Consider the following 24,599-nt stretch of genomic DNA (forward strand, 5'->3'; position numbering starts at 1 on the left):
AATTTTTACTATTATTTGCGGTCATTCGTTGGCGGTTAGAGGTTGTCTGGTTTTCTTTTGTAATTCTAAAAAGAGTTAACATATATAAATGTTGAACCAATTCGATAATGAGATGTCTGCAGAAGTCTGATTGATCATTTTGAGACCGTCCAGAGTTAGGAGGATATTTTCTTAAGAAGGAGGCCACTATATTGGCTAGCCATTTATGGTCGGAGAGGGGAAAAATTAATTAGCATGGGATTCGAAAGCCAACGCGTGTTTTGTTTTTGAGGCTTTTCATTATGAGCCCTTCCTTGATTTGTGCTGGCCAATAGAAAAGTGTTGGGCATTACGCGATTATTAGCCATTTAAGATTTTTACAGATTTAAATCACTGATTATCCCCTTCAAAAAGGGGTTTAAGGTATGTGATTTTCCTCTTACTATTTCAAAAATTCCTCCGACAATTTTTTGTTCCCAGAAGTCCTTTTCACCTTCATCCTTCGAGATCATTGGTCGCCCTCGTCGGTGTCTTTTCTCCCCTTATTCTTTTGTTTCTTCAATCGCCAGGTGGGCTTCCATTCCTTCCCACCATTCCATTCATTCTTCTCTTTGTTTTTTCAAATTTTCTACTATTTTCTTTGATTTTCAATGGATGGCATCGAGGGTTCTGTTGGGAGTTGGTCTCCTAGCTGTTCATCGGTGCCGGTTGAAAGTGTCGTAGGGGATGGTGCCGGGCATGAAGGAAAATCAATTTTCATGCCTAACACGATCGAGTCTATCATGGGTTAAAGGGATTTAGATTTAATCGGAGCTCGATTTGGGATTCCAGCTTCTCCAAGCATCAGTGATACAGTTAGTAATCCTTCAGAAGGATGGATAGGCCTTTACGAGGAATCATTTTCAGTCAGATTTCGATTACCTGTACACCCTTTCATTATAGAGATCTTCTATTTTTTCAACCTTTCTCCTTGCTCTTTAGTTTTCAATTCTTTTCATTTCATTATAGGGTTCATAATTGCTTGCTCTTTAGCTAGCGTTCGCCCTTCACTTTCTCTTTTTTGATTCTTTTTTATCCTGAAGATGCGTACCATATATTGGTGATATATTTCTCCTCCAAAGGATGCTTCGACTTTAATAAAGGGAGCTCCTACTTCTGTCCACGGATGGAAGGAGTGGTTTCTCTTTGTTTCAGGCCCTTCTCTTGAATTATTGATATTACCGAACTGGAGTTGGCCGAGGGAGGCTATGTTCGACATCTTGAGATTGGAAGAGGAGGATCTTCATAATTCTAAGATATTGCAGGAGTACAAGTTCACTTCTTTGAAGGATCTACTATCAGAGCAGGCCCTCTTCCACATCGGGTTAAGTTCGGTCGCCCTAAAAGGTCAGTTTGACCGACCCTAATTTTATTTTATTTAGTTTTTTTAATTCGTTAACTCTTGGCCTATGCAGGGATGAGGTCGGAAGAAATGGAAGGGCTTCGAAAGGCGAATGCCCAGCAAGAGGCTAGGACACTTCAAAAAGGAGGCGTCCAATAGTTAAAGAGAAAATGGGTTGTCCTTGTTGTAGCGGGGGGTTGCGAAGAGGCCGCAACCCACTAAGGTAAGCATTGGGGGAGCATCTTCGGCTTTCCAACCATCGATTGACCTTCTTTTAGTGTCTCCTCCAGAAGTCGCCACCCCTGGTCCAGAAGTCCCTTCTGCCCCTCAAGAAGGGAAAACATTGGCCCACTCCCCTGACTGGAGGGGTCCGTTCGAATGCTTGGCCGAAGTCCCTGACAATGCCACCACTGAGGATTATGAAAATGCTCGAAAGGCTTTGGAAGGGATGCTTCATGGGTTTGATGTCTTAAGGATCGAACAATAGAGCCTTGGTCGACATCAAAAGGAATCAGTGTCTTCCCTAGTTCGGGTGAGTTTTTTTAATCCCTCTCTTAAGCCCTTTATATTTTTACTAATTAGGTTCAATTGATTTTAGTTGGAGCATCAAGTTTCAGCCTTTATCATTTTGGTGAAAAAAGTGGAATCAAAACTCGTCGATGCTTATGAGAGATTGAAGACTACTGAAACTGAAGCCGAACAACTATGGCTTGAGTTAGAGAAGATAAAGACAGATAAGAAAGAAGGCAGGAAGAAAGCCGAAGCAGACCTAGCTATGAAAAAGAGAGATGTCGGGCAGCGCAAGCCAAAGTTCTTGAAGTTGAGAAAAGAGCGAAGAGGCAGGTCGCAAGATAGGATGGTCGACTGTGGAGGCCTTCCGTAAATCTGTAGAATTTATTAAGATCAAGGTGGATTTTGCCCTCAAGGCATATGCCCAGGGTAAGAAGGATTATCAAATGAGGGTCACAGAGCATTTTTCAAACCTTGATTTGGCCTTCCTAGGGGCTGCCGAAGACATGGAGACCGAAAGGGATTCAGTTTCAATTGAGGCCGAAGGGGTGCGGGAGTTTGGAATGACCGCAGCAGATGTCACACTCTGCCGAAGGTATAGTCGAGGGGGTCCTTGCTACAAATACCGCACCTCAAGATCTGACAAAGGCATCATCGACCGAAGGCACCTCAGGGCCTTCCACAGCCCAAGACGAGGTCCAAGAAGTTTAGGATAGTATTGTACGTATGTTTAGACAGTGTAAATAAATTTTTGAATTAATGAAAAAGTGTTTTACTTTCATTCCCATTAGCATTGTTTTCTCTCATTTTCTCATGAGAATAGTTTTCCCTGATATGTAGTGTTTGCTTTCAGTCAGGCCGTCGCAGGCAACGAACAGGTTCTTTAGCCATAAGGCTAGTGTTGCCAATTGGATCGTAAGTTGGGGCATTACAGAAAATGTTAGCCAGGGCAAGGAAGGTAGCGGCCACAGTTGAACTGGATTTATTGATTATGATAAAGAAATGTGAAGACCTTTCGACCTTGGTGGATCATGTTCGTGAGGACTCTCGGCTAAACTTACGCAATTACATTGCTAATAAATATAAATAAGTTGAGGAGAGGGATGCAATTGCCCCAGCTGCAAGCGAGGCCCAATGAAAATCAGCTGTTCGAATAAAATAGCTGGAAGGTGAACTGTGTTTAGAGCGAGTGTTTACGCAATGAGGATCAGTTAGTCAAATAAAACAGCTTGAAAGCAAGCTTCATTTGGAGCAATTATGGGTTGCGGATCGTGACTGAATGATTAAGAAGGAAGAGCAATTATCGGCCAAGCTTCATTGCGATTTGACTTTGTCTGAGCGAGCCAATGCCAATCTTCGTCAAATGATTGGAAAGAAATATTGGAGATGGCAGAACTCCGAATTAAGCTGGCGAAAAGTAAAGCCGCAAAAAGAAGCACCGAAGGCAGGTTCAGAAGTAAGATCTTGTTTGAAACTGCTCAGAGAGAAGTGGCAATCCAAGTCACTGGTGCATTTCGTCAGACCTTCAGAGCCGGATTTGGGGAGTGCGAAGCACAAGTCTTTGAGCTTTTTTTTGAAGTAGATACTAGCCTCCTCGAGATACCAGAGATTGGATCTGAAGAACGAGAGAGTTTGGCCATCGTCCTTGTTCCTAGTCCTGAGAGATCATTGGAGAGAACTGCCTTATAACTTCCACCAGTGGAAGATGAACTCTTTCTATTTTTATTTTTTATTATCTTCATTGTAACTTCGCTGTAACTTTTCTATAATCAATATAAAATACTTCATTTAAGGCTATGTTCATTTAGCCTTTTGTAACTCTTCTTCCCAAGATGCCACATTAATTATTACCTACGTTAGGTCGGTGATACGTCTTAATATTTGGCTTTGAAAGTCTCACATCTGAAGTATCAATATCGCTAAACTTAGAGGTGATGAATCTATTCTAGATTTAGATTCATCTTTGGTCCAACCACGCTTTTGTACCTAGACCACCCGATAGCGTAGCTCAGCTTTGGCTTCGGCCTACTCAGGGATTGGATACTAGAGTGTCTGGAGTGAACTCCTTTGGAGGAGATCCACACCTGAATATTTATCATGCAGCTTCCAAAAAAAAGGGACATTCTTTCATCAATTTGAGTAGGCACCAGAAGTTCTTCTCTCTGACGCTTTTTCTTGAAACAATTGCGAATGATGAAGATTTTAATTAGGCTAAGATGTTAAGTGAGAGGTTCTATGTAAAAATTGGATACAAGCTCCGAATACTATAGTGTATTATGTCCCTGTAGTGAAAATTCGAAAAATCTAGAGTGGGGACTGTTCTTTTTGCAAAATTTGTCTTGAGAGGCGGAGTCGGTGATTTAGACAACACAAACTCCAAAGGAATTAATTATTTAGGTGTTAATGAGGATTTGCTTCGGTCAAAGCCCGGTACTCTCGTCTAACATTTGTCTTTACTCCCGCATATCAGACGGGAGATAATCGCGTGTATACTAGTCAAAATTACTAAGCACTGTTCTAACCGAAGATTATGTATAATCTCCAGGACATGTATATTTTCATACCCAAATTGAATGTTTATTGGTTCAGAACTCGGGCAAAGTGCGATGAGACAATATGGCTGGTTCATCTACACTAGTACTTAGGTGCATGTCAACCCAGAGGGCACTCACAATTATCTTGCGGTCATTGTATTGCACCATTTAATATAAGTAATTATATAATATTTAGGTTTAGCTCCTATTTCTATAAGAGGGGCATTTTGAAGAGGGGTATTGTATCTTGAGCATTGTGGAGCGAGGGAGAGGCATCTTCCTGCATGTGTGTGATGGGCTCCGACTTAGTTTGGTGAGCTCTGCTTTGGTTTGGGAGGTATTAAAAATTGTCATTTTTCTTTTGGCAGAGGCGGATCTCCTACCTCGAGGATTCCTCCAGCCAACACACTTGGAGTGGGTGTGGCTGCAGCCGGAGCCCCTCATGGTGTTAACTAGGGTGCGTGCTTTTAAGAGAGATGGCCAGAGGGCTATGCAGGTGGTCCTTGGTATGGGCGGCAGTCCTAACTGATTGCAGACGTCATCCATGGATCCTTAATGGCCTACTAGTGTGGGCGTGCTGCTTCTCATCTCCGACGTCATGCTGCTTCCCATCTGGATCGGTAAGGAAGCCATCGGTGATAAGTGGAGATGCCATTATGCTGCATCTGCAACTAATAATTTGCTCGATCTCATGGCTATAATATTGGACAAATTCAACAAAAATCTTCATGAGCTATATTCTGGTTAATGGCTGATATTGGCCTTTATTTCTTTTTCTATTATCCTTCATCTTTTTGTACTTCTCTTAGTGCTTTGTTTTTGATGACTAGAAAGAATAACTGAAAGTTTTTTTTCATTTTGCTTATCATTCTCTGAGCATTATTGGGACTCCTTCAATAAAAACGAAACTTACTACTAGATTCAATTTCAAGTGACTCTTATAGTGAAAATCAGTCGAGGCAAATTTCTTATGATCAATCATCTTTAGCTAGTTGATTTGTTATCTTCATACAAAAACTGTTGCTTAGGCAACGCTCAACAAAATGTATATTCGTCTTGATACCCCCTCTTATTTAGGTTGTTGCTTTTCTTACTAATATGGAGTCAAATTCTCAATTGAAGGCTTCAGAGCCGAGCTGTCATTATTATTTGAAATCGTGGTAAGAAGTTTAGCCATTGTTTAGGATCTGATCTCCTAGCGGATAGCTTCCGCTCAGCTCTCGAGTGACCATAGAGTCACACATAAAATATTTGGTATAATCACATCTCAATGAGCATGTGAGCACTCCTACTAAATAGGCATGAGTTTTATCGCACTCCCACCGAATAGATGGAGGTTTAACGCACTCCCACTGAATAGATGGAGACTTCACTGTGCTCCCACCGAATAGGTGGAAGCTTTCGCACTCCCACCGAATAGGTGAGGGCTTCACTATACTCCCACTGAATAGATAGGGGCTTAACGCACTCCCATCGAATAGGTGGGGGCTTCACTGTAATCTCACTAAATAGGTGGATATTTAACACCGAATAGATGAAAACTTTACTGCACTCCCATCGAATAGATGGGCGCTTCACTGCACTCCCACCGAATAGGTGGAGATTTAACGCACTCCCATCGAATAAGTGGGGGCTTTACTACACTTTCACTGAATAGGTGGAGACTCAATGCACTCCCATCGAATAGGTGGGGGCTAATTACCTTTCACCGAATAGATGGAGGCTTCATTGCACTCCTATTAAATAGATAGAGACTTAACGCACTCCCACTGAATAAGTGAGGTTTTCACACTTTCACCGAATAGATGGAGACTTCACTGCACTCCCATTGAATAGGTGGAGACTTTCGCACTCTCACAGAATAGGCGGGGGCTTCACTGTATTGTCACTAAATATGTGAGGGCTTACTGCACTCCCATCGAATAGGTGGGGGCTTACTGCCACAGTGGAACAGGCATCACCCTTTAATTGGGAGTCGACTTACAAATGAGATCATTCAGAAAGAAGATATATTTTTATTAACCAAATACATCATTTATAATACATACAAAATTTTTTTGAGTTTCAGGGGCAAGAAAGAAGTGTTCCATCCAACTGTTTAAGGCGATAAGTCTCAGGTCTGATGATCTCCTCCACTTGGTAGGGGCTTTCCCATCTAGGAGCTAGCTACCCATGCTCCATAAGCTGAGAGACTTCAACTCTTCACAAAATCAGATCACCAATTTTGAACTCCTTATTTCTAATACAGAAATTATAATATCGAGCCATCTTTTGTTGATATGCTGCCATCTGAAATTTGGCCTTTTCTTGAACTTCTTCTAACAAGTCTAAATTTGCCTGGAGTGACTCCGCATTAACTTCGTCATCACAATTTTTCACCCGACACAACAAGAAAAGAGTATTTTGGTGACAAAATTATTTGTGACGAAAATATTTTCGTCGTCACTAACAATATTTACAATGATAAAAATATTCATCATAAATAATTTACTATTTACGATGAAAATAATTTTTCATCATAAATAGTCGCATATCAATGATGAAAATTTTTTTCTTATAAGTATATATTATTTATGATGAATATTTTTATCATAAATAATATCTTATTTATTTAATTTTAAATTTTTAAATATTAGTGATGAAAATATTTTCATCTAAATAATTAAAGTATTTACGATAAAAAAAAAATTTCATTGTCAATAATTTTATTTCCAACACAAATATTATCATCGCCAATGTGTAGAAAAAAATAAAAAATTTAAAAATTATAAATTATTTATGATGAAAATATTTCATCATAAATAATTGAATATTTGAGATGAAAAAAAATTTTATCATAAAAATTTTATTATTTATGATGAAAATATTTTCATCATCAATAGTTAAAAAATTAAAAATTTTAAAAAAATAAAAATTACTTATTATTTACGATGAAATTTTTTCCATAAATAATTAAGTATTTACAATGAAAAAAATTTACATCATAAATACTTAATTATTTATGATAAAAATATTTTCATCATCAATATTTAAAAAGTTAAAAATTTAAAAAAACTAAAAGTTACTTGTTATTTGTGATGAAAATTTTTCATCATAAATAATTCAGTATTTACGATGAAAAATAGATTTACATCGTAAATACTTAATTATTTATGATAAAAATATTTTTATCATCAATATATAAAAAATTAAAAATTTAAAAAAATTATAAAATTTAAATTTTTGATTTTATGTAAGGCAACTGAATATCTTTTTTTGTAGTAGCTGTATACATCTTTTATTTTTTTATATGATAAAGAAATAAATATGAGTTATGATCCAGATCGAACTTTTTGTATAAAAAAATCATATGAAAGTGGGTGATATTCGCAGATTAGAATGAATAGATCTTTTTGAATGAAATAAGCTATAATTTGTGATGTAAAATTTATCTGTTCATCACTGTCACTGTTACTAGTGATATCAATGAATTATTCTGATGGAGTATCTGCCTTAAGCTGCATGAAAGGAGCCTTATTTTATGCAAAAATCATATAGTTAAGCAGCGTATTCTAGAATGACTTCCTTGATCTCGAAAGATACCATGCTTTCCACATCAATCAATGCTCAAATGTATCTCTGTAAGAGTTTTAATCATGAGAAGACAAACAATATGAGTACTCATCTTCCTAGCAATGCAAAGCATAAATATGAGTTTGTGCTTTATAACACAACATATACTACCCGCAGGTCTACTTTGATTCTGGTTAATTGCTAGATCTTTAATACTCATATAATTTCTTTTAAATTTTTTAAGCTCAATCCTCACATGCATGCAATATATGAGCTTCTAGACCTCTAACTTTCTGTTCCTATCATATCCTTTAAATCTCAATCTTGATAGATTTCTCTCACGATCTCAGAATCACCGCGATATTCTCGTACTCCGACTTTCAAAATGAAAAATTCAAGAAGAAGATGAGCTCCTTGAAGATCAAAGATCTCAGAGCTATCGATCTTCTGTCGTGCCCATTCTATTGTGGAAGCTGAAGAGCTGCTCTTATAACAATTATTAACGATGTAAATTAAATTTTTTATTATAATTATATTTTTTATATAATTTTTTTTAGAGAGAAAAGCTTTTATTGAAGAAAAAATCATAAATTAACTATTTATATAAATTAATTTTTTATTAATAAAAAATTATTTTTTTGATGAAATTATCTTAAAAAATTTTTTAGACCAAAAATTTTTTAGAATAAAGAAAATTAATTTTATTTTCAACATGAATATTTTTTAATATCATTTTTTTGTTAAATTTTTTGGATAGAAAATTTTCTTGATAGCAAAAATCCAAAATTAATTTCCTATGAAATTATTATTAAAAAGATTTTTTTACACTAAAAAAATTTGAGAGATTTTTTTTTTAATTATTAGGGATGTAAACCAAATTTTCATCGTAAATAGTCTTTAATTTTTTTTTAATTTTTTTATAAATTTTTTTTTGTGATGTAAATTTATTTTCCACCAACAATCATGTTTTAAAAATAATATTTTAATCAATTTTTATGAAAAAAAATTGGTAATGGAAAAAAAATTTATTAACGATGAAAAGGGATTTTTGTCGGCAAAATAATTTTAAAAATATATTTTTTTATTTTTTTAAATAAAAAATTGTTATAGAAAAAAAAATTTTTGGACGGTATTTATTAATGACAAAAACTGAATATCCATTACTAATAGCCTTATTGACAACAAAAATTTTTATTTTTATCATCAATAATTTATTTCATAAATTTTTTAGACGAAATTTTTTTAGAGAAAAATTTTTTTTAGTAAAATTTTTTTTGATGCGACTTATTTATGATGAAAATTATTTTTTATCGTTAATAATCATATTAGCGATGAAAATTTTTATCGCTAATAGTTCTGTATTTATTAGACGTCAACTCGACGTCTCTTCGCGTGAAATCCTCTTCCTCCCCCTTCTCTCCTTCTCCCCTCTCCCTCTTCGAGCTCTCCCCCTCTCTCTTCCCGTCGTGACTGCGTCTCCACTGTTGCCGCCGCTGTTGCCATCCGCCACCATTGCTGTGGGCTTCTCCACTTCCGCCGTTGTTCTCCGTCAGAGGTAAGCGTTCTTCCCACCCTTTCTTTTGGTTGATCGGGCCACTGGGGGGCAGAGGGGGTTGCGGGAGTGGGGGTGGGGGATCGGGGGCGACACTAGGGCCGGGGTTCGGGGGGCGAAGGGGGTTTGCAGGGATGGGATGGGTGGCCGGGGGCGACACGGGGGCGGGGAGGGGGTTGCAAGGGTGGGGGTGGGCGGTAGAGGATGACACGAAGGCGGGGAGGGGGTTGTGGGGGTGGGGTTGGGCGGTCGGGGGTGACACTGGGTCCGGGGGTCAGGGAGCGGAAGGGGTTGTAGGGGTGGGGGTAGGCAGCTGGTGGCGACACAGGTGCCAGGGGGTTGGGGGGCGGAGTGGGTTGCACGATGGGGAGGGAGGAAGGTCGGTCGGGGTGGCCGGGGAGGGAGGAAGGGAAGATAGAAACTAGGAGAAAAAAAAGAAAAAAAATAAAAAAATAAAATATTGATCAAATATTTTATTATTTGATTAATAAAAATAGAATTCGGATCACGATCCGAATTGGATCGAGGTTGGAATCGGAGTTGAGATCCTGATCTGGATTGGGATCCAGATCGGAATCTGATCAGGATCTGAGTAGGGATTCGAGTCGCACGGGATTGGAGTAGACGGTGGTGCCGCGGGAGCGGGGGTTGCAGGGGCCAAGTCCGGACGGTGCGGGGTGGGTGATGGTGCCAGCGCCACGGGAGCGAAGGTCGTGGGGATCAAGTCCGGAGCCCATTTAGGAAAAAAATATTTAAGAAAAATATTTTTAGATAAAAAATATTTTAAAAAAAAATAAAAAATTATTTATTATATATATATAAGTGAAAACATGGATTGAGTTGGAGTCGAGGAAGAGGGTGGTTAATCGATCCAAATCCAATCGGGTCGGCTCTGGGTCGGGCTAAATGTCTGTCCGAGCCCAGCCCAATGGCCAAACGGGCCCTATTTTTTTGGCTAGAGCTCGGCCAGATGGGTCTAGTCTGAGTCCAAAGTCTGGGGTTGAGTCCAAAGTCCGGTTCGATGGGCCTCAGGCCGACCCAATAGGCCTCCTAGCAGTCCGACCCACTTCCAATCCTATCTGCAGGACTGCCTCCATGGTGCTGCTTTTGATGAATTTAAAAGATGAGGGAGAGGGAGCAGAGGATATTCGATGTGGAATTGGATTTTGTGTTAATATTATTTTGCATACTCAACTACTTATAATTTATTTTATATTTATTGCATAAATTTTTTAGTATTACTGCTGTAATTTATAAATTTTTTATTGTTCCACTAGTACAATGCACATTGCTTTTACTTATTACAATTTAATTATTTTGTGTGCTATTTTATATGCTTTTACTTATTATAATTAAGTATATAAATTATTTTAATTTTAGAGAAAACTCTATGAAAATTTTTTATGAAAATTTTAATGTAGAGTTACTCTTTTTTGATAAATTAGGAATCTATCTTTGAATGTATATTTAGAGATGGTAGTTAAATTATATTGAACCGTAGATTCTCGTTCAAGAGTCGATCTTGATCGAGATCGACTCTTGGATATCCCGTATTCGAACTTTTTGAAAAAGTAATAATCTTATTATTGTTAATAGTTGATATTTTATTTCATTATGTGGTACTAAACAGTTATCTATCCACTGTTCTTCAGGTATATGGTGGATAGGGTATGTAGGCACTATATTCATATCGTATACTTGAAGAACCATGGAGAGATACTGTCAAAATTTTCACAATAATGAAATAAAATATCGACTAATAGCAATAATAAGATTATTACTTTTTTGAAAGGGATATGGCCACATCTGTTAGTAATGATTTGAAATGGATAAGATCATGCATTTTTGCTTCATTAAATTGATGGAAAGAGATTTTTGCTTTATTAATCCGGATCGAAATTCGATCCGAAATTTGGATCGAGATCTAATTCGGATGAATACCACTGAAAATTTTTTTATTGTTAATAATTTTCATGTTTGTTGTTAGATGGATATCAACAAAAGTTGGATGAATGTCAGAGATATTTTTTTGCCTGAATATCGAAAAGATGTTTGAAATTTTATTGAGTTTGCATGGCATAAGGCTGACAGTGCTAGTCAAATAAAGTGTCCATGCAAGAGATATGTCAATATGGTATGTCATCACATAACACTTGTTGAGGAGCATCTGCTACATTATGGAATGGATAAAATGTATACTTGCTGGATATGACATGGGGAGGGTGATTTAAATGAAGTTGTGCACGATGATGACGATATTGAAGATGATAGTGATGCTACTGAACCTGTCGAACAAGATGATATAGAAGAATTATTGGATGATTTATATCAGAGTGTTTGTTCAAATATACGTATGAGTACTAGTGCATCTAAAGGTAATTCTGATCATGAACACAATATCTAGCTTGAAGTAGAAGGGACTTCTGAACAGTTTGCAAAGCTTGTAAGGGATGCACAAGAGCCACTTTATCCAAATTGTGCAAAGTTCTCCAAGTTAAAATTTTTGATAAAATTACTTCATATTAAAATTATGAATCGATGGAGTCAGAAGTGTCACCACTGTATTCATCAGTATTGATACCATGTGATGCAGGACCATGGAGCGGAGGCAGCACGGCAGTGGCCCTATGACAACATCACTATAGATGATTGGGCTCTCGTATGCCGGCATTACGAGTATCCGGCATATCAAGTTACATATCTAAATTTTTTTTTAAAGTTTAATGATTGAATTATTTATTCTTAAATTCAGTTTGTTATCTAGTGATTTGATTGCTAACTGTACAGAGATGATGTGCCCAAAACATCACGAATCGGACGAGACAGACCGTGTCACATTATGGGGGTTCAAGGTCGTTCACTCGTTATATGGAGCAGATGGTAAGTAATTTTTAATTAGCATATTTTAACTCTCTAACTATTTAAAATTTTTTTAATTAATTATTCTCAAATTACAGAGAAATGCAGAGAGTGGCGAGCTTCTCGATAGGATTGATATCTACCAGTGGATCCACCAACGATGGTCAGGAGAGTGGATGATGGAGAGCTAAGAGCTTTTTGTAAGTATTTTTAATTATTTTTTTGTTTACAATTTGATTTTCAGTATGAAATTAAAATAGCTATGACTTTAATTTTCAGGATCGTATGATAGGCATCAGATCCCAGCCTACCTTTGAAGGCTCGACCGCACCCACAGATGATGAGATCTGTGATCAGATGCTTGGTACGAGATCCTATTATGTTAGGAGTCTCGGACATGGGATCAGTGCTCTCTCATCCTCACGCTCGTCCAAGGCTGACATCCATACTGCCTGCGATGCTCGACTGGTAGAGATGCAGAGGCAAGTTACTAAGGATCAACAGCAGACTGAGCAGGGAGTTGATGAGTTGGCTGCATGCGTCGATGAGTACTAGTTGCTCCAGATCTAGATGATGGAGCGGATAGCACAGATGGGTGGATGATGCAGCTGATGAGATAGCAGCAAGCTGGTCCGAGCTCTTTCGAGCGCTCTCCTTCCCCAGCCCGTTCTCTTTTTGCAGATGCCGACACTTGACGGCTTGTTTATGTAGTTTTTTATTTTTATTTCAGACCTCTTGTAATTTTAATTTAATATAATAAAATGATAAAATTTATTTATAAATTTTTTATGTAAATTTTTTATTTTTATTTTATAGATTATAAATAAAAAAATATTATAAATATAAATTAAAAATATATATTCATAAATTATTTTAAAAAATTATGTGTAAATTTTTAGCGATAGAATTATTTTTGATGAAATTTTATCACCAAAAAATATATTAACAATAAAAATAATTGGTCATAAATAATTTTTTTAATAAATTTAAAAATATTAAAATTTTATATTAAATTAATAGTGATGAAAATATTTTTATCATAAATAATTGATAATTTAGTAGTAATGAAACTTTACATCAAAAATTATCATATTTATGATGAAATATTTATGTCACTAATATTTTTTTAAATCTAAATTTTATAAAAATTTTTAATTAAATTAATAACGATGAAAGTGATTCATCATAAATAATTATTTTTTTATTAGCGACATAATAGTTCATCATAAATTACTTTTTTTAGGACGAAAATTTTTCATTGTAAATAGTTTTCAAAAAAAAAAATTTAATGATGAAAATTTTTTGTCGGTAATATCGATTATTGGTGATAAAAATATTTTTTTATTATAAAAAATTATTAATGACATCGTTATTTGTAACTAAATATTAGCGATCATAATTTTATCGCTAATAACTATTATTGATGAAAATCGATTATTAGCGATGAATTTTTTACGTCGCTAATACCCTGTTCTGTTGTAGTGCGAAATGACGGAAGTCCGATCTCCATTGATATGATAGCCTCTGCATTAAAAGAGAGTTTGAAAGGAGTTTCACTTGTTGGGATCCTTTGGGTGGTTCTATAAGCCCATAGTATATTGTACAGTTCATCAACCCAGGCTTCTTTAGCTCGGTCAATTCTGGCTTTGAGTTTCTGTAGAATGATTTTATTGGTAACTTCAGCTTCATCCTTGGCTTGTGGATGTCCTATTGAGGTAAAGTATTGAGGGATGCCATGATCCCGACAGAACTCAGCAAACTTGGATCCAAAAAATTGATGCCCGTTGTCCGTAATGATTATTCCTGGGAGGCCAAATCTACAAATGATAGTTTTTCAGATGAAGTCGATTACCTTCATCTCGATAATCTTGATCAAAAGCCCAGCTTCTACCCACTTTGTGAAATAATCTATTGTCATAAGCAGAAACTTCTTTTATCTTGAAGCCAGAGAAAAAGCACCTAGAATATCCATCTCTCATTGTACGAATGGCCAGGGAGCTACAATTGGAGTTAATAAAGCTGCTGGCTGATGCTGGACATTGGCTATCCTTTGACACCGGTCACAGCACTTGATAAAGTTGACAGCATCATCTTGCATTTTGGGCCCATAATAACTCTGTCGGGGTAGCCCGTAAGCTAGTGATTTACTGGTTATACGACTCCCGCGCATCCCTTTGTGTACCTCTTGAAGGGCATATTTTACCTCAGAGGGGTGGAGGCATCTAAGGAGTGGCAAAAATAAGGACCGTCAGTAAAGTTGGCCTTCATGAAAGATATAATGGGGGGCCTGATGCTTAACTTTTTTGACTTCTTTTGAGTCAGTTGGTAAAACTCCATTCTTCAAAAAGTGGATGAATGAATCAATCCAGCTAGGTTCTTCATCAATTTGTGACATAAGGACCGGATTTTCAAGATTTGACTTCTCCAATACTTCAAAAAATGAACCCCTAGGGAGGTCGTCTAGTGTCGAAGTTGCTAACTTGGAGAGGAGATCGGCCTCGAATTCTCTAATCGGGGAACTCACTGAATTTCAAAATCAAAAAATATTGAGGTAAGATTCTTTACCTTTGAGAGGTATTTCTTCATATTCTCCTCTCATGCTTCATACTCCCCTTTGACTTGGCTGGCTACCAATTGCGAATCAGTGTAGACCTTCAGCTTCTTGGCCCCCAACTCTCGTGCAATTCTTAACCCAACCAAAAGGGCTTCGTATTCGGCTTCATTGTTGGTGATAGAAAAGTCGAACCATAGGACATGCTGTAACAAACCCGTCCGATCCAAAAACTAGCAAGCCTACATCAGACCCAGCAGAATTAGAAGATCCATTTGCATTTATGGTTCAAGTCTCATCTTGTATGCCAGATAGGTCCTGATTGGATGCTTCAGTCCCGATAGCCACTTCTAGTTCAATTGGATTTTTGGAAACTGTGCACTCTATAATGAAGTCGGCCAGAGCTTAAGCTTTAATGGAAGGCCAAGGTTTGAATTCTACTCCATACTCCATGAGTTCAATTGTCCATTTTGTTAATCATTGGAAGTATTAGCGTGATTCCATGCTGCCTTCAAAGGTTGATCAGTCACAACTACAACTGGGTGTGCCTGAAAATATGGTTGGAGCCTGCGAGTGGAGATGATAAGGGTGAAGATGAGCTTCTCCAATTTAAGATACGTGTCTTGGCATCATGCAGGATTTAGCTGACATAATAAATAGGCTTTTGAATTTTCTCTTATTCTTGGACTAGGATGGAGCTCCTAATAGCTGGTAATACTACCAAGTATAAATAAAGTTTTTCGCTTGTTACTGGTTTGCTAAGAAGTGGCGGAGAAGCCAAATAATTTTTGAGCTCTTAAAAAGCATAACTGCATTTCGAGGTCCATAAAAAGTCCTTAGGCTGCCTTAAAACCTTAAAGATTGGAAGGCACCATTCGGTCGATCTAGACATAAATCGATTGAGCACCGCTATCCATCTAGTGAGGCTCTGAACTTCTTTTATGGTTTTCGAAGGACTCATGTTCTGGATAGCTTCAATGTTCTCTGGATTAGCTTCTACATCTCCATTTGAAACCAAGAACTCCAGGAACCTCCCTGAGGTTACATCGAAAGTATATTTTGTTGGGTTTAGCTTCATTTGGTATCTTTGAAGTGTGATGAAGATCTCTCGAAGGTCGTCCACGTGGTAAGATGAAGTCTTGCTCTTGATGAGCATGTCATCCAGGTAGACTTTCATATTCCAGCCGATCTGATGTTCGAACATTTTGTTCACTGGTCGTTGGCAAGTGGCACCTGCATTCTTTAAGCCAAATGACATAATCCTGTAACAAAAATGACTTTGGTCAGTAACAAAGATGGTCTTCTCTTCATCTTCAGGTGCCATCTGGATTTGATCGTATCCTGAGAAGGTATCTATAAAGGTGAGGAGTCATACCCCAAAGTAGCATCTACCAACTGGTCAATTGAGAGCAAAGGATAGCTATCTTTCGGGCATGCTTTATTTATATCTCTGAAATCTATACAGATCCGTCACTTGTCGTTAGCCTTTTTTACCAAAATAACATTAGCAATCCAGTCAGGATACGTTACTTCTCGAATAAAATCAGCATTGAGTAGCTTTCCTACTTCTTTAATCGTAGCCCTCTATCGTTCGGAGGCAAAATTTCTTCTCTTCTATTGGACAAGACTATAGGTAGGATTGATATTCAACTGATGTACTGCTATGGTAGGGTCGATCCCGGGCATATCCGTCGAAGTCCAGGCAAAAATATCCGCATTCTCCTACAAAGAGGAAACAAGTTCTCTTCTCACTTTCGAGTTCAGCATGGATCCAATTTGCATCATGTGTTCTGGGTTCCCATCGTTTAATGGGATCATTTCGAGGTCTTCTACTGGCTCTCCTCATTCTTCAATAAGATCATCATGGGTATCCAATCCATCGATAGGATAGGTCTTTGATTGCTTGGTGTCCCTGAGTGTGATGGAGTCGCATTGGGGTGCCAGCGTCTGATGCCCCCGAACCTCACCGACCCCCTCATGGATTGGAAACTTCATCTTAAGATGATAAGTAGATGCTACTGTCCAAAGAGCATTCAGCTCAGGACGCTCATTGTACGCAGAGGGCGTTTGTACTACTAAGAAGTCCACTTGAGCCATTGACCAGTGAGGGGTCTGGCCAACAATCACGGGTAATGTAACTATCCTTTTAACAGGTATCGCATCGCCAGTAAATCCAACCAGAGGAGCATCCAGTCGTTTCAAACATTTAGGGGGTATTTTCATCTTAGAAAAAATATCATAAAATAACACATCCACAAAACTTCTATTGTCTATCAGGGACACGGCGTACAAGATAGTTTTCTATGCTAAGAGTGACAATAACCGCATCATTATGCAGATACAAGATTTCCTAGGCATCCTCTTCAGTGAAGGTGATAGGCTCCTCAATTTTAGGCTTCTTAGAGGATTCAGCTTCTTCTTCATTCCGAGGCCAATGCCCTTCAGCTATTATATTAATGATCTTGATTGGAGGTCAATCTTCTGGAGGCTTCGATCGACACTCTGGCTATGAGGGATCCCTTCAATGCTCCTCATGATGTCCCGGGTGATGCTTGATGAATCGATCCAGACATCTACGATGAATAAGCTCCTCAATCTCATTCTGAAGCTGAACACAATCTTCAATGTCATGGCCATAATCAAGGTGGTAGAGGCAGAACTTGTTCTGATTTCGACATATGGGATTTCCCCTCATCTTTTGTGGCTGAGAAATTTGGCCACGTACCTTCATGAGGACCTGCATTCTAGGGACATTAAGAGAAGTATAGTTAGTGAATTTTCTGAGTAGAGATGGATGTCATTTTCTGATTGAACTTGTCTGCTGGCGTCCCCTTGGGGGGGGAGTTCGGGATTGATTGCACCTGGGGGGAGATCAGACTTGTCGAAAATCTTTTTTTTTTGAGTCGAAAATCTTTTTTTTGTTTGAGTCCCCACGGTTGGGACTTCTCAAGTTTTTCTTTTTTTCTTTCTTTAGGGGCTCTTCCAGACGCAAGTCCACCCTCGAAGACTTTATCAGTGCGAGTATATTTTTTCGCTCTAGCCAAAATCTCCATCAAGTCTCAGGGATAAGACTTCTCCAAATAATATCGAAGGTTATTCTTCAAAAGTCCACTCTTTAAAGCTATCATTGCGATTGACTAAACCAAGTCTCATACTTTCCAGACAGTTACATTAAAATGGCCAAGATATGATCGGATAGACTCTCTCTCTCACTTTGCTTGATGTTAATTAAGAAATTAGACCCCTTTCTTTATCTGTGGCTACTAACAAAATGGGTTACAAAGAAGCGACCCATTTGGTCAAATGAGGAGATTGAACATGGCTTTAGATCGATGTGCTAGTGTCAAGCCACACCTTCAAGGGTAGCGGGAAATGCTCTATTAAATGTAGCATCAGCATCTCCATGGAGGAGCATTGCCACCTTGAAACTCTCCAAATGATCCATGGGGTTCGTTGATTTATCATAGCTCTCCAACTAGGGTATTTTGAAGTGGTGAGGGAGCAATTACTCATAACTTTAGTACTAAAGGAAGGATCAGCGTAGTAACTATCATCTCTAATGGAGACTCGATTTTGTAGATTCTGGATCATTTGTCTCATATCTCAAAGCTGGCGATCAACTTCTGCATCCCTGGTAGTATAGGCTTTGGTATGAAGTGAGTTGGTCCATCTCGGAGTGAAACCATGCTCCGAATGAGGACTCAGAGATCATTGAACATCAAGCTCTAAGCCTCTTAGGCGACTTTGATGAGTTCGCCTTTGTGGTTGAGCCTAAGGATGTTTAGGTAAAAATGCGGCAGGTGGTGAAAGGCTATTTTGTTGTATCACCCGCACCGCCGTGGTTAGATTTTGGACCTGCTGAACCAATAGGTTAAACTGATCCATACTAACAGTCGCTCCAGATGGTGGAACGACCAATGGTGGGACCTTTATCGAGGGTACATGTACTTAAGAATCAAGTTAATTGTTTGTTGATCGAGAAGTTACGGCATTCAATCAACAGGACGACGCTCCTTTGCATAGCATCATAGCAATTTCAAGGCTCTCTCCTCTCCTATGGGGGCTTAGACCCTTCCTCTAGCATCAATCTATTACGAAAGATTTTTGATCCTACACAAAAATGGCTGGAGCAAATGGAAGACCACCGACCACCGAAGTGGCATTCCTGCAGAATAAGTCCTGACTGAAATTGGCTCCAACGAGAATCCTCCAACAGTCAAGTCAGAAATCTAGCACAATAGAAGAGAAGGAGAGAATGGGAGAACAGAAAGTATTCTCTAGGGTGCACATGCGAGCATACCTGGGGCTTATCCTCTTATCTCTACTTATAGAAGAATCAATAATGATGAGCTGTACAGATCATGTCAGTTGATGAGTTGTTCTTCACTCGTCATGCAGCTGACAAAAAGGGACGACATGACATAGGCTTGGTAAGCACGTGGGTGATGCACCCTAACTTGACTTATTTAGACAAAGATCATTTTTAACCTTTCGACCTATCCGTGTGGTGGCTATTTGCGGTCCGATACTCGATCTCTTCTTGGATGCCAAAGTCAAGATTCCGATAGGAGTCTCTACTATTAAATGGAGGGCATCGACCAAAGAGGGAGATTGGTTGATAAGCTAGAGTTCATCCATTCATTGATCGATAGGCCTCATGATCGGTAGCGGAGATATGGACATCGGAAGGCTTTTAGCAGGGTTCTGCTCGAAGGGTCAATATTATAGTAGCCAACCTCCTAAGAATGGTTGCTTGTAATAGCAAAAGACCTCTGATCTGATTAGGGATAAGGATTGGCCAAGAATTTTAGAGAATAGTCATGCTTTTTCTAGCTCAATACTCGATACCCTGAAATTACCTTGGAGGGAAAGATCGACCACCATATGATTCGATAAGGCATAGAAATACGTCATTGGGTTAGGAGATCAGTGCCGCCACTTTAGCCCAAGTCCCTTCAAGAAAGGGTTGAAGCAGAAGGTGAAAGGATAAAAGGTCATTATGACTGTATTCTATCTTATGGAGCCATGTGAGATATTTAAATACCTCGGATAGCAGTCATAAATTGGCATGGCGCACAGTTAGCCGTGAAAGATACGGTGATAAGATATGGTGCACAACAGGTGAGCAGAGCGACACGACCGGATGACAGAGCCTTTCGGATCAACAGGAAAGATCGTCATGTGTTCTTCTGCTTGAATTTCAAGTAGGGATTGGGGAGGACATGACAGTGTTGGACCCTTATAAGGGGGATCGATTCTGTCCAATGATCGATGAAGGTGGGCTCCATTATCGAACCCCTATGGGAGGATCGATTCTATTCAGCAGCCGACGAAAGCGAGCTCTAACTGTAGTAGGATATCTTTTGCCTAACAATTTTTAGCATCATCTATTTTTTTTTCTTATAGACAGTCCTCAGAGATATCCATTCGATGATTCTTTTAGACTAGCTGCTAATAGAATTTTGACGATAAAGATTTTTAATAATTTTCATTAACGTGTAGTGGCCAACGTATCACCCCCAAATAATACTATTCTCGGGAGGTGGAATTGCTCCGGGGAGCTCTACAGTGAGAGTAGCACTATTGCTTTCGACGGCAGAGGTTCGAGGTCGGACTATCATCAGATCGATTTTAGCCCACTCATCTATTGCGATGGTGGTTAGAGCAGCTCAGCGATTGGATTCTAGGCCCGAGGCTCGATCCGAAGTCTGAAAAACTTTTAAGTCGGACTCAAGGAGGGGTGTGGCTCGGCCCAATCCGATCTATTTTCAATCCTATTTGCAATGCTGCTCGATACTTTAAAATCTCCAAGATGAGATTTGTCGGGATGCCATGCTGGTGTGCTCGCATGGTCGAGTCATCTGACATGCCCCAGTCCGCATGCACGGGATGTGCATCCTGACCATCTCCATGTGCAATGATGCTATGTACTTTGAAATTCATTAATTTAAATATTTTAAAAATATTGTATTGTATATAGCCATAGATCCATCTTTTAATTAATATACATATTCTACGGTATCCGTATAATTATATATTTTTATATAGGTTGGAGGATTATATACATTGATCAATTGATTGTTCAATATAGATAGTTTGAAAAATATAATTAATTCTATAAGTCATTACAGTAATCAAATACTATGGTGAGGGTTCGAAAAAAAATTTGGATAGTATTTTTTTTTAGTTCTCTTCACATATTTTACGCTATATGGAGGAGAACTAAGGAAAGATGCTGTCGAAATTTTTTTCAATCCTTATTGCTTATCGTTTGATTATTGTACTTGATCTATAGAATTAAATCAATTACTGAATGGGACAAAACTTTCTATACCTATTAGTTGATGGCAGGATGTAATTATTACCTAAGCCATTTGAAATGATAAAATAATCATTTAGTTATTGCTTTGTATTTGTATATGCACAATCCTTAGATAGTATGCCATAGACCATAGTTGGATGGACCGTCGAGTAGTCGAGAGAAAGATTTTTGCTGAATACGAGGAGGGTGTAGAGTACTTTTATGATTATGCTTTTCAAAATATGGCACTCTTACATTAAGGACGGGCTCGTTGCCCTTGTAAGAGATGTGATAATAGAGAAATACTTAATAAAAATACAATGACTGTCTATTTATATTGGAGTAGATTTATACTCAACTATAAGCATTGGTACCTGTATGGAAAGATGTGGGAGATAGTTGCAAATGTTAGAAATGAGCAGAAAAAGAACATAGATAGAATGATAAACATGATTATGGATGCTGCTGGTCCTAAATTTAACTAGAATGTAGAGGATGATCCAGAAGCTAACAGTGATGATTTCTATCGTATACTGAGAGATACTGACGAACCATTATGATCAAGATGTGAAACACACACTATATTATTGACTGTGCCAGAGTTATTGAAATTGAAGGCCAATTTAATATGATAGTTAACTGTTATGATAGGATGGTAGTAATCATAAAAAAAATGCAATCGAAGGATGAGAAGTTTGTTGGGAGTTTCTATACTTCAAAAAAAATGATGAAAGGGCTAGACATAGGATATGAGAGGATAGATGCATGCCGTAATAATTATAGGCTTTTCTATAAGGACGACCAACCGAAGAGCTCATGTGATGTGTGCAGTGAAAGCCGATTTAAGCCAAGGCAAAAGGATAGGAATCAAAATGACATACTACACAAGGTTCTTCGATACCTTCTCCTAACTCTTAGGCTTCGGAGGCTCTATTTGTTCAAGAGTACTATCGGACAGATGATATGACGTAAAAAAGAGATTTGCAAGCACTGCGATATGATGACTCATCTGTCAAACAATGAGATGTGAAAGAAATTTGATGTTTGTCATCCTTTATTTGCTCAGAAATTATGCAATGTCAGACTGGATCTATCTATCGATGGTTTTATACTGTTCAATCATGCAGCAGTACCTTATTTATATTGACTGGTTTTTACTACTCCATACAATCTGTGGTCTGGGATGTGAATGAAAGAACATAACATCTTTCTTATATTAGTTATTCCTGAACCACGACATCCTGCTAGAAGCATTGATGTATATCTAAAGCCTTGTGTTGATGAGCTAAAATTCTTATGATTTGATCACATACGTACTTTTGATGTATCGAAGAAGAAGAGTTTCATAATGAAGGCTGCATTAATGTGGACCATTAGTAATTTTTTTGCTTATGGAATGCTGTCAAGTTGGAGCACTCATAGAAAACTAGCATGTCCCTATTGCATAGAGAATATAAAAGTATTTCAACTTGAGCATGGTCGTAAGCCTTGCTGGTTTGATTGTCATCATTAATTTCTCTCCGAGCATCATCCTTTTCGAAAGTAGTGGGACAATTTTAGGAGGAATAAAATAGAGAAGGATGAGGCACCCTCGTGACTCAGTGGTATAGAAGTGTTTCAAAGGGTATCTCAAATGGATGAAGTCCAATTTGGTATACTATTTGACAAGCAAAAATTTTGGAGGTTCAGTAGAATTCATAATTAGGTGAAGCGTAGCATATTCTAAGAATTACCGTACTAATCCATCAATTTGATCCATCATAATCTTAAAGTCATGCACATTTAGAAGAATATGTTGGATAATATTTTCTACAATGTTATGGATGTCAAAAGCAAGATGAAGGACAACCCTAAGGTCCGAGCAGATATAAAAAATATATGCAAGTGTCTTCTATTAAAGCTGGTTAAGGTATCTCTGAGAAAATTTTTGAAGCCGAAAGTAACCTACACTTTAACGAGGGAGCAGTTGAAGGACGTATATAAATGGTGCAAAAATCTTAAATTTTTAAATAGTTATGCAAGTAATCTAGCGCGGTGCATCAATATCAAAGATTGCAGGTTGTATGGGCTAAAGAGTCATGACTGTCATATTTTGATGCAATGATTACTCTCATTGGCTTAGCATGATCTCCTTCTCAATTCTATATGGAGTTCTTTGATCGAGCTTAATCTTTTCTTCAGAGATATTGTGCTACCAAACCATCCATCGATCACATCTCGAGTCTTAAGGCTAGCAGTGTAGGGATTATATGTAAGTTAGAGAAGATATTCCCTCTTAGTTTCTTTGACTCTATGGAGGATCTCGTGATTCATCTGGCATATGAATCTAGGGTCGGAAGACTAGTGCAGTACAGGTGGATGTATTCATTTGAAAGATATATGCATAATCTCAAAAAAATAGTAAAAAAAAGTCAGAATCGAAGGTTCTGTTATGGAGCTTACATAATTAAAAAAATTTATAATTTCAGTCGACACTATTTTAACTCTAATGTACAGATAAAGCTGACTTAAATGGGTCAAAATAATGATGGTGGTGATAAGGGATCAGAGATGGAGATCTCAATATTTGTCTATCCTGCTCGTGAATTTGGGTCCGAGATTCATCGAATATTAATTGATATTAAAATTTGATAGGTAGAGACATATGTTTTGTTAAACTGTGCGGAGGTCGATCCATATATTGAGTAAGTATCCATCACAATCTTAACTCTTTAATTACTTATCATCCTGTACTTATCTTATGCATATATAAGCAATATAATATAATGAGGTGCTGAGACGGGACAACTCAATGATAAGTGAGGAAGAAATTTTTACTCAATGCTCACAGAACTTTGTAAATTAGTTCCACCAATTGGTAAGCGACCATTGTCTAGTCATTTAATTTAATTTTTTTAAATTTATTTTTTTTATAATATACAGATCATGCAAGGGGGTGAATCCATACCTAAGAAGCTAAGACTATTAGGTTACAGGCCATCAAAATATGTAACATATTATAATGGCTGTAACGTAAATGGTTTTAAATTTTATATCTAGTAATATGGATATCATAAGAGTATAATAAACAGTGGTATGTGTATAAAGGGCAATTGATGGAAAGAGGCAAAAAGTGACTACTATGGAATCCTCGAAGAAGTGATCAAGTTGACCTACCTTGGAGGTAATAGTGTTATTTTTTTTAAGTACCAATGGTTTGATATCGATAATTGTATGAAAGTTGATCTACGGCATGGACTTACTGAAATCAAACATGGATCAAAAGCATATGTCCACAATCTTTTTGTGCTAGCTCAACAAGCTGTTCAAATGTATTATACTTCTTTTCTATCAATGGAGAGAAGAAAGAAAGATTGGTGGGCTATATGTAAAATTAAGTC

This window comes from Elaeis guineensis, chromosome 15 (genome assembly GCF_000442705.2).
Source record: "Elaeis guineensis isolate ETL-2024a chromosome 15, EG11, whole genome shotgun sequence".
In the NCBI taxonomy this organism is placed as follows: Eukaryota; Viridiplantae; Streptophyta; class Magnoliopsida; order Arecales; family Arecaceae; genus Elaeis; species Elaeis guineensis.